We start from the raw sequence: 11,416 nt of genomic DNA on the forward strand, positions 1-11,416 counted from the left end.
TAAAATGTCCAAGGTTTCCCCCCTGGAAAACAAATGCCTTTTATTAAGGAAAAGAGGGAACTATAGAGATTATTGGACTAAAATTAATAGGTATTTGTCTGTGCCTTGTGGCAAGAAACCTTTTAATTCTACATTACAGAAATCTATTGACATGTAGCCAGACCTGATATAATACAGCCCAGTGGGGAAATATCACATTTCTGTGGATATAGCAATTGAGAAAACTCCAGGCTCACCATCCATAACATTTTCATTGCATAACAATTTTGGGAGATCACATCATGCCCTATATTTAGAAGGTATCCCATAGTAACCATGAGAAGTGGCTTTGCTCACAGAGCTGAGCATATAAAATTAATTTTGACTTATCAGAAGACTGGTAGAGGAAAGGTCAACAAAAGGCAACATATCTCCTTTGCCTTATTAAGTTCAACACCCAGAAAGTCCCAGGAACCCCTGCAGAGCAAAAAACAGTGTTTTTCCATTACATGTCCATGGATCTAAATGATTCTTTGTTTTCTTTTCCTTTTTTACAAAGGCTTGTAGACTCTCAGCAGGAAGCATGTCCCTTTCACATCCAGGAGAACAGGATTTAGTGGAGAGCATGCTTATGAGGATGTGGAGAACTCAGACGTCATTTTATGTTCTGTCTTCCTGTGATTCCCAATGACCAAGAGTAGGCTAAATGCAGAATCTGGCACAGTTTCATTACATACACATATTTATACACACATATATGTATATGTAATTACCTACACGATATATGTGTGTATACATATAGAGACAGAGACACACAGAGAAAGAAGCAGACACACAGAGAGAAAGACAGAGACAGCGGCACAGACACACAGAGAGAAAGAAATGAGATGAAATAGGTGAAATATCTGGTAAAGAATTCCTGGATGATGATTTTTAAAGATTTTAAACTCTTTGAAGTAAAAAAAAATCCGACTAAGTACCATTGAGCCAGAGTCAGCAGGAGACAGAATCAGTCAGAGTACCTGTGAAGGCAAGATAAGCCTTTTGACTGAATGGGATAATTTCACTTCATCAATCAACAAGTGTTTATTAAACACTTACTGTGTGCCAGAAATTATGCTAGATGTTGGAGATACAAGAACAAGAAGGGAACCAACCCTAATTGCAATGAGCTTCTATTCTAAAGTGTGCTGGTTCCTGACTATTGATTCATTAAGTGGAAGGACTGAAACATTATACAGACAGGGGAGCCAGGGTCAAGTGGAGAAATAAACACCAGTAATCATAGGAGTCCTCATGCTCCTCCTCTCCATCTCTTGATTTGTCTCTGTGTCTTTCTCCCATCTTTCTTCAGACCATGTTGATGCAGATTCCCCCCCCCCCCCACTACTCTATCATGTTTATGGTGTCTTTGTATTCCACAGAACAGACTAGTAAATCAAGTTTAGTCAACAAGCATTTATTAAGCAATTTCTAGTATTTGGCACTGTGCTAAAGCTAGCAATATAAATATATTCAGAAAGAAAGAACCTCCCTGTCCTCAAGGAGCTTATATTCTAAAGGAGGCAAGGTTGATGGGAGGAGAGAGAGGAAAGTACCTAACACATAGAAAAAAAAAGCCAGAGGCAGGGATATAGTCTGGAGAGGTATGAAGACATGTTTGGCTTTGGGCACCTTCCTTAAAAAGAAAGTTTGGGGAGAGAGAGGCAGAGAGAGACAGAGAGAGAGAGAGAGGGAAGGAGAGAAGGAGTATGGAGGAGAAGGAGGTAGGGAGAGAGGAAGAAGAGACAGAGACAGAGATAAAAAAGATGGAAAGAGACAGAGAGGGAGGGAAGGAGAGGGCAGGAGGAAGGAGAGAGACAGAGACAGACACAGAGAGAGACAGAGACAGAGAGAGACAGAGAGAGAGACAGACAGACACACACAGAGAGACAGACAGACAGAGAGAGACAGAGAGACAGAGACAGAGAGAAACAGAGAGAGAGACAGAGAAAGAGAGACAGAGAGAGAGACAGAGAGAGAGAGAGACAGAGAGAGAGAGAGACAGAGAGAGAGAGAGAGAGAGAGAGAGAGAGAAGGAAGGAGAGAAGGGGGAAAGAAGGGGGGAGAGAGATGAGGGAGGGAGGGAAGGAGGGAAGGAGAGAAACTGGACAGAAGCTAAGTCTACTGAAATTCAATTCAAATCAATAAACTTTTTTGAAAGAGCCTATTAAGTGCCAGGCACTATTTCAGGCAGTAGAGATACAGAGACAACACAAAACAGACCATGCCCTCAGGGAGTTTACATTCTACTGGAGAGATGCCATAGATACATATATAAATAAATTGTGAATAATGAAAGTAATTTCAAAAAGTTAGGAATCAGTGAAGGGCCTTTATAGCAGGTGGCACTTGAGTTTTGTTCAGGAAGCCAGCAAGCAATTCTAAGAAGGAATTGGGAGAGAGGGAATTCAGTACATGGAGGAACCATGGGGATAGAGGCTTGGAGTCTAGAGATGGAATATCCAACATGGTAACAGTAAGCTCAGCAACATCTCTGTCAATAATAAGGCTTCATTTTCCGGCTGATTCCTGGAAGATTCTTCTTTACTCATATCATCTGAGAGGTTTGTTTTGATATCCATGTTTATATTTTTTGAGGACTAAGTCACAGGCAAATGCTTGAAGGGACTTCAATAATATTCATGGAAGCTCTACAACAAACTCAGTACTGGAAGTAGCCCAGTGAATTACCTTTTATTAGCAGTGGGGCCAGATGAAGAAAATTGGGCAGCAAGCTTTGTATTTGCAGCTGGTCTCCCTGCATCTCTTCTAGGTGCCCTCTCTGAGTCCTTCCATTATCAGATAGGACATTTGCTATAGGTCCACATGGAGAAGAAGTTTCCATCATGAACCTAATTAACATCTTCCAGAGATACCATTTGGCAGACTCATAAATCAGAGTTGTGTTAACAAGATTAATTCCTTTCCCTCTCCTTCATTTAACATGTTGATTTCCTTTTGATATCTGGAGCCAAAGAAACAAACAAATAAAAAATGTTGAGGAAAATAGTTAATGCCAAGCCTAAAATGTAGTTTATACATCCCAAGTCAGCAAGCCAGCTGTTCCAAGTACAAACCCAAAACAAAATAAATAAACATTCCAATACAAAACAAAACAAAACTTGGATTTTTTTAAAGGAGAGGTAGTTGTGGAGTATTAAAAATCAGACATCAGCTTTTCAATTACAGACTCATGAGTCACTGTAGAGATGTGAGGCAGAAAAGAAATTCACCTGAAAAATACCAAAATCTGTCTAGTTATGTGTGGTCCAGACTCCAGAGTGACTAATTTAAGGGGCCCCCAAAGAATGGGAGGAAGTAATCATGTTTCCCATCAGATCCTGTCCCAAATTATATGATCAGGGAGAATTTGAATTAAATCAGGGGATTTTAACTAATAATTCATGAACTTAAAAAAAATCTATTTTCAATTATTTTCATTATAATTGGTTTTCTTTTTGGTCCTTTATATTTTATTTCATGCATTAAAAAATGTGATTCCGAGAAAGACTCCATGGACTTCACCCAGCTGACTTCCAAAAGCTGCACACACACACACACACACACACACACGCAGAGAGAGAGAGAGAGAGAGAGAGAGAGAGACATAGAGAGACAGAGACAGAGACAGAGACAGAGACAGAGACAGAGACAGACAGACAGAGAGACAAGATTAAGAACCCCTGCCTCAAAGGTATTTGGATAAAGACCTTGTTTCCTTATCTTCTTCTCCTTCCCTTTTTCTTAGTCAGAAAGGCCAAAGTAGCCACTTGGGCCAACCTTACCCAATGGGTGAGTTGCAAGCTGTATTCTACTAAGGTCAAATCTGGTCAGGGTGGAGTGATTATAGCACTGCTCCCAACTGATGAAACAATAGGCGCTTCAAAGCAGCTTGGCCCTGCTGTCTTTCTCAAATAAATCCACACCCACTGGAAAATGCTTCTTAAAACTACCCCCACTGATAAGAAAAAAATGAATGGAAAGAGGGGTTGGGAGTGGGAATGAATTGTTAACAAGAATCTTTGACATGGGCCCAAAATGGCTCAAACCAGCATCCCCAAGGCTTGGAAGAAAGATGGACTTCGAGGCAAACTGAAGAGTGTCTTTTTATTAAGCTGTAGCCACAAGGCTGCTCTCTGCCACCTGCTTTTTCACAGCCATCCTTCTGAGGCCTGATATTTCTAAGGACAGGAATCTCCCATTCTTTAAAGAAGATTTGATTTCAGGAAGATTTAACCACACCTGCCAAATAAACCATCCTGACAGATCAGTTAAAACATAAAGCATTTAATTATATTCATTAGATAAGCATGGGTACCTGAAATTTGAAATTGAACTTTGAAAGAGCAATCATCACCCTGAAGCTGTTCACACTTAATGCAGCATTTATTTTCACTGGGATTTATTTTCACTGGGAATACATTTAAACTTGGTCAGGGAGACATTGTGCTAAGCAGCTGTTGGAGAGGAAAGGGACAGATAATGGGAAGGGCACAAGGAAGAAAGCCTTCCTTTCATAAGTAAATGCCAAGGAGAGACTGAAGGGGACAAATGAAAAGAACAGTGAATAATAACAAGGAAAAAACAGGGCTCAAATAAAGCACCAGCAGCTGCATATGCAATGCAAGACACAAAATATTTAATTTTCAACTATTTCACTTTGGGTCACCAATCTTTCATTCTTTCTGGACTGCTAAACTGAAGGTCTAATGGTGACCACTTGAATAGAGAATATAAAGTTTCTATAAGTATACATGTATAATATATGTAGCATATATGTATTTATTTATTAATTCAATAGGTGTTTCTTGATAATAACAGTAGTAACATCTGTATAGTACTTCAGAGTTTGCAAAGCGCTTTAAATATGTTATTTTAATTGATCTTCACAACCTTCCAACCCTGGGGGGTTAAGTTCTTATTATTCTCATTCCACAGATGAGGAAATTAAGTCTCAGCCTGAGTTGTCTCAGAGTTATACAAATGTGAAAATATAAAGCCTATATAAGGCTCATGCATACTCATTTTGGTTAGATGGTTGAAGGTAGAAGGCACCAGTCCCTGGAGGAATCAAGGTGGTCCTTGTATAAGAAGTGGCTAATAGGCGTCATAGACATGATGATGGGGAAAGGTTAGGTGCCAAGCATGAGGGAAATCCTGTGCAAAGATATGGGAGATGGGAGATGGGAAGTCATGTTTGGAAGAAGAGCAAACAGCCCAGACTAGCTGGTTGGAAAGTACAATATATGAAGGCAACTAATGAGCAGTGAACTTAGAAAGGGAAATTGCAACTAGATTCTGAAGAACCGTCAATGTCAGAGAAGAGGTTATATTTTTCTTTATCAACTCTTTCTTCCTCTCCTTTCTTCTCCTCAACTTCTCTCTGTCTCTCCATCTCTCTCTATCTCTCTGCTTATCTTTTACTCTCCTGTCTGTCTCTCTGTCTCCTTATCTCTCTCTGTCTCTGTCTCTCTCTGTGTGTCTGTCTGTCTCTCTATCTGCCTCTGTCTTATCTAAGTCTGTTTCTCTCTATTTATCTCTGTCTTCATCTCTGTCTCTCTCTGTCTCTCTCTTTTTCTGTCTGTGTCTCTCTCTACTTATCACTTACTCTCCTGTCTCTCCCCTTGTCTTTCTCTGTCTCTCTATGTATCTGTGTCTGTCTGTGTCTTCCCCTCTTTCTCTGTCTTTCTCTCTCTTTTTCTCTCTATCTTTCTCTGTTTCTCTCTCTCTCTCCCTTCCCTTCTCTTTTTTCTGTCTGTCTGTCTCTCTCTTTCTCTCTCTGTCCCATACACTTATCTCTTACTCTCATGTCTCTGTCTCTGTTTCCTTATCTCTGTCTCTCTATCTCTTTTCCCTTTCCTTTATTTCCTTCTTCTCTTTCCTTCTTCCTCTATTCCTCTTTTTTCCTCTTTTAAGCTCTCTGATTTGGTTTTTTTCCTGTCCCTCTCTTATTATCGATGTTATTGTTGTTTGTCCTTCATTTTCAGAGGACTGGTGGCATCATGGGGTGATGTCTTGACTACTGCACGAATTGGATTTAAATGAGCTGGAGCTACACAAAAGCATTAGCCTCACTCTCTCTTCCAAAGTCATCAAAGTCTAGTGGCAAGACAAAAGTCAAGAAGACTGGCAATGGTCTAGGATGTAGTGAATGATCCTGGCATTTTTGCTGTCTGACTCCAACACTCTAACTTGCCTCCTTCCACTGCTTCATTGGCTTTCGAACAAATTGTCATCGGCCCTTTCCACTTGGGGAAGTCTTCACATGCTTGGGTTCAAACACCCCTCCTAACTCACTGGTAAGTTTAAGGATCATCATTAATCTCAACCTGGTTTATTTAGCCTGATTGCTGAGACAGTTTAATAGGGCGTGGCATACATTACAGCTTCTTGAAAGCACAAGTGAGAATGGAGTCCCAGGTAGCCATCTACTAAGATGGATAAGCAGACCAGAAAGGGGCTTGGCAAACACTTATAATGGAAGGACTAGTTCTTGAAAACTCTATACACTTCATCTGATATGTAGATTCTATTAGATAAAAGTGTGTTTATCTGTCCACCCTTCCATCCATACATCCATCTATCCTTCCTTCCATCCACCCATCCACCCACCTATCTATCTATATCTATCTATCTATCTATCTATCTATCTACAAATCTACCTACCTATCTACCTATTTACTTATCTATCTACCTTTTTTTCTCTCTATCTACCCTATGTCTATCTGCCTGTCCAGGCCCATGATTTCATCAAAGTTGTAAAATCTAGTGAAGAAAAGTCTTCCACTTATGCAGATCAAAATTGTCTGAACTTTGTAGCATTGCATGAGTAACTGAAACACTAAATGACTTTTCTAGAGCTATTACAGAGAGAGAAACAGAGAGAGCCAGAGAGAGAGAGAGAAAGAGACAGAGAGAGAGAGAGAGAGAGGTGGGGAGGACAATTTGATGCAATATCATTGACTCCTGGGTTCAGATTATACCTCTAATATTTACTAGCTGTGTAACCCTAGGCACTCAACATTTTTTTTTTTTGGCTGAGGCAATTGGGTCACACAGCCAGAAAGTATTAAGTATCTGAAGCCAGATTTGAACTTGTGTCCTTCTTACTTCAGGACTGATACTCTATCCACTATACCAACTTGATGACACTAGGCACTCAACATTAACCCATCTCTGCTAACTCTAAACTTTATCTACTACTTATCTAGTTATGGAACAGTAGAACTTTGTATTGATGAAAGAAATTTTCCCACTGGGAATTTCCCATGTCACATTCTTCACACAAATGCACATGGAGACACTGAAATATTTTTGTAGGTATTTTATAAGTGGTTACTTGCATGTGGGTAAAATATGTCTTTTAATCTACATTGGTAGAATCTCAGTCATGTTGTTATCCCTGGCTAACTCTTTTGGTGCACAAAGCAGCACAGCCCAATCTATTGTTGTTTTCAACAAATTCCAAGGCATGATAACCAGAAGGTGGCCAATTTCAGATTTCCACATGCAAAAGTTTTCCTTTGTCTTTGATCTGAAAGATAGACCTCAGCAAACATCTTAATGCATTTTTATAATTTTTTTCTCATTTATTAGGAATGTTCTATATTGAGATGTAAGAAGAAAATAAAGGCAAAGAAAAGTATGTTGAAAATGAAGTTTTTAGTCTTTTCTTCTTGGGACTTTGTTTTAACCAATCATTATGTACCAGACCTCTAGTCCTTACACTGCCCATTCCAGAACTATATTTGAAATTTTTTAATGACTTGTCTGAAAAAAAGTATATGACATGATGGACACATGATCTCCATGTATAAACACCAATGCCTCTATTTTACAAGTAATTTTCAGATCATTTGTTAAGATCAAGTACTAAGATCCCTAGCACTATGTTAGGTACAAAATCTGTCAGTGTGAGAGAGTATCAGTGAGAGAAAGAGAGTTAGAGAAAGTGGGGAGGGTAGCATGCCTTAGTTTCATAATAAATATCATGGCTAGGACTTTTAAATAAAAGAGAAAATTATTGGGTCGAAACATTCTTGAAAAACTATGATTAAGAATTAAGTCAGGGGCAGCTAGATAGCACAATGGATAGAGTATCAGCTGGGAAGTCAGGAGGACCTGAGTTCAAATCCAGCTTGAGATACTTAACACTTCGTAGCTGTGTGACCCTGGACAAATCACTTAACTCCAATTGCCTCAGGGGGGAAAAAAAAGACGACAGTATTATTCTCCTACTTTCCTCCCTACAGAATACAGTTTTCTTAGAGAATATTTGGATTTAAGAGAAAACCCAAAGGAAGAGTATTCAAAGTAACTTACTAACTAAACTCTCAACTAATGGGATCATAGAGCTGGAAGGAACCATAAAGATCATCTAATTCATTCCCTTCATTTTATAGCTCAAGAAAATGAGGCCTCTAGAAATAAAGTGATTTTTAACAGAGTTGCTCTGTCTCCTGAGACTTCCAGTTCTGTTCATATTCCCTTATACCATATTGCAACATGAACAAGTCAGTGAGTATTTCAGTTCCTCCTCCTTCTTCCCTTTAATGTTGTAATGAAAAAGAGAGATAGACAGAGACAGAGACAGAGAGAGGAGTGACACACAGAGAGACAGAAACAGAGACAGAGATACACAGAAAGAAAAATGGACAGGCTCAAGGATAAATTTAAATTTTTAAAAGACTGGAATTAAGGATAAGTAAAAATTGTAAAAGATCAGAGATTTAGACTTGATAGTTACCTCTGAGGTTCTCCAGTTTAGCCCTCTCACTCAGTGGCTAACTGACTAACAAGTCATGTAACTTCTTTGAGCCTCAGTTTCCCTAACTGTAAAAAAGGTAGTTGAACTTAATGATCTTTAAGGTCATTTCCATTTCTAAATCTATGAACCTAAGTAGACATAAAGGCAATCCATTGTTTTCTGCCACCTTTTTGCATGTGTGGTAAAAAGAGCTGATATTTTTGTATGCTTTTTATATTTTTCCCTGCTTTAGTTATCTTGAAAATATTCCTCAATCCAAAACAACTGTTTTACCTCCATTGTGAAACTCTTCTTTATATAGTTTGGTCTAAACTTGCTGCTTTCCCCAATATGTTCTCTTTGATATTACTTCTAGTTTTTCTTCAAGGATATCTAAGACTGTGAAGTTGTTTGTTACCAAAAAACCCAATCTTTTCCATCTAGAGTCTTTTTATTGTCTTTCTTCCAGTTTCAACTTTTAATACTCTTAAAATGGCACTTTGCATTTCAGACTTTTGTCAAATCTTCTTTAAACTGGTTCTACATTCTGTTGAAGCTCTCTTTAATAAGGATTTTTTTCCCCACTTGACAAAAATTATTTATTTCTAACACATTTTCAAAAATTTTATTTTTGACTGGACTCAGATTTCTAAGTGGAAGTCTCAGGGAAGAAAATCAATGTCTCTTAATGATCTGTTCCTGTTATTTTTCTTTGGCCTCCTTCATTCTCTTGGCTAAAAGCTTGCCATATTCAGCTGTTTCTTCCTTGTTCTTCTGGGCATGTTGTTTCTTCAAAGCAATACATCCATCTTATGCTGCAAAACATGGGGAGTCATCAGACACCAAATTTTAGGAACCTTGCTTCTGAGTTTCTTACCTCTTTTGTTGAGGGGTTTCCTCACAAATTGCCAGACTTCACCTTCTGTGGACAAATTGAAAAGCTTATGTATTCTGCTAGCTCTTTTGGGCCCCAAGTGATGAGGTAAAGTTGCATTAGTCAGTCCTGGAATATCTTTCTCACCCTTCTTCACAATTAACCAAATTAAGGACATTTAGATTGGCATCCACAATACAGCCCCTAACAGATTTATGTTTTCTTCTAGGACAATAGGAAGAATGGTCCTTACTGAGCAACAGTAGGACAGATCCATGAGCCAAAACACCTTTGATTTGTGGAGAAGTTTTATTTGTTATTCCCACCACTGACACAGTCCACATAACCCTTCCATTCTTCACCCAGAGTATCAGCAGAAATTTCGGTGACCATCCCTTTCTCATAAAAGGTCTGTAGTTTCTCTTATCATTGACTTTGTTGAATTTCTGATAGCCAGTGACTGGGAAAGAGATGTTGAATTTCATCTTTGCATGGCCACCTGCTTCAGATTTGCCATGGAAAAGAGCAATAAGGAACTTTTAAAGCTCACAATCTCTGCCATTCTTCTTTCTAAGATTTTACTAATGCTTGACACATAATAAACACTATATAAATATAAGCTATTATTACCATATACCAGTTTTACCCTTGAATGTACTTTTTTTAATTTGAAAAATTATGAAATATTTAAGAATTGAGGCATTTTTAGTCAGTTAGCCTGTCAATAATTATTTAAGCACCTACTTTGTATCAGGCATGGTGCTAAGCATTAGCATATAAAGAAAGACAAATGACAGACCCTACTTTCATGAAACTCACAATCTATTGAAGGAAGACAACATATAAAAGGAAGTGGAAAACGAAGGGAAAGGAGAGAGGATTCTTCATATAAGGGCATGATGAAGTCCTGCAGCTAGGTAGGAAATGATGAAGTGACTGTTCCGAGTACCCTCCTTAAATGGAATTCTTAGATCTTCTCATTAGGCAGTGTTTTTACATTGATGAAACTTCTGTATGATATTATTATAAACAATACTAATGTTATTGTGTCAATTTGTCTGTCACTTTGACAGGCATTAATAACTTATTTATTCTTATTTCAAAAGTCCCTTTAATGGCTTCAAACACTTTTTGCTGAAACAAAAGTCTAATATTAATATTCTTCTGGTAATTTTGTATGGGTGTGAGATATAGAACATTACAATTTTCAAAAGAAAATGGAAAATGAGTATTGCTCAGAGGTTGACTGCAGGTTGTATGGTGGGTGGGTATAGGGTGAAGCACATTAAAAACAGGAATTACAAAGGAGAAGGGAAGTAAAGTATGTCAACAGACTAAATGAATAAAAGAAGAACATGAGCTGGTCATGTAAAGAGAGTGAGGGATGATCAGTGGACAAACTGTTCTCTGTTATGTATCCTCTCCATGTCAAGAGACATAGAGAAAGGCACCAAGCAACTCTGTTGAATATAGGGAACTTGTAGACAAATATCAACAACGCTTGCATAAAATAGACACTTGTGAATGAGTTGTGGTTTGACCTGTTGAAGGGAATTAGCCTCCAAACCCATTTCATAGTCAAATATATCTAGTTGCATTTTCTATTCTTTTAAATTTTGATGATACTGATTTGAAAGTAATTATGAGAATTAGAGAATGTGAAAAGTAACAATGTACATACAGATTTGACTACATGACTGTAGTATGTTGATAATTGGCTATGTCACATTGAATTCTTCTTATTTTGATAGTATTTTGTTTTTCCAAATACATGC

The 11,416-nt window shown here is 38.2% G+C and overlaps 1 pseudogene; it reads right to left on the reverse strand.

The window, feature by feature from the left end:
• Positions 1-9,392: 9,392 nt before the first annotated feature.
• LOC100927002 lies at positions 9,393-10,126 on the reverse strand (annotated as a pseudogene).
• Positions 10,127-11,416: the final 1,290 nt, after the last annotated feature.

The sequence above is a fragment of the Sarcophilus harrisii genome, chromosome 3, assembly GCF_902635505.1.
Source record: "Sarcophilus harrisii chromosome 3, mSarHar1.11, whole genome shotgun sequence".
Taxonomy (NCBI): Eukaryota; Metazoa; Chordata; class Mammalia; order Dasyuromorphia; family Dasyuridae; genus Sarcophilus; species Sarcophilus harrisii.